Source organism: Anneissia japonica, unplaced genomic scaffold (assembly GCF_011630105.1).
Source record: "Anneissia japonica isolate Jap-2015-1 unplaced genomic scaffold, ASM1163010v1 scaffold219_len37218_cov108, whole genome shotgun sequence".
Taxonomy (NCBI): domain Eukaryota; kingdom Metazoa; phylum Echinodermata; class Crinoidea; order Comatulida; family Comatulidae; genus Anneissia; species Anneissia japonica.
In genome coordinates, this window is record NW_022754712.1 from 13,044 (window position 1) to 13,456 (window position 413).

Genomic DNA, 413 nt, shown 5'->3' on the forward strand with positions numbered 1-413 from the left:
TATACAGGTGAAAGGACATCACAATATAGTTATATTTTGTGAACTACTAGTCCTAGAGAGTTGCTTTTGGTGTCAATTTTTCAAAATGGGTGTTTCTATATAGTCTAAAGGGAAAGGTATGAAAGTGACCGAAAGTGCCTTAATGTGGGAATAGGCTACGTATGGGTAATGTAATGTAATGTAGTGGGATATGGTATAGCGCATTATACCGAAGTCTCAATGCGCTGGTGATGTGTGGACTAGGAACTCAATCAATGACTTTCTTCGCCCCTAAGGGTCCCATCATGTCTGTGCTACCCGGTAACCCGATACCAGCAACTCTCGTCGTCCACCACAGGGGCTGTCTGTTCCAGTACACCGGGGTATCCCCCTACTCGTCTCGAAGGATGTACTGGGTTCTTTATAGTGCACAC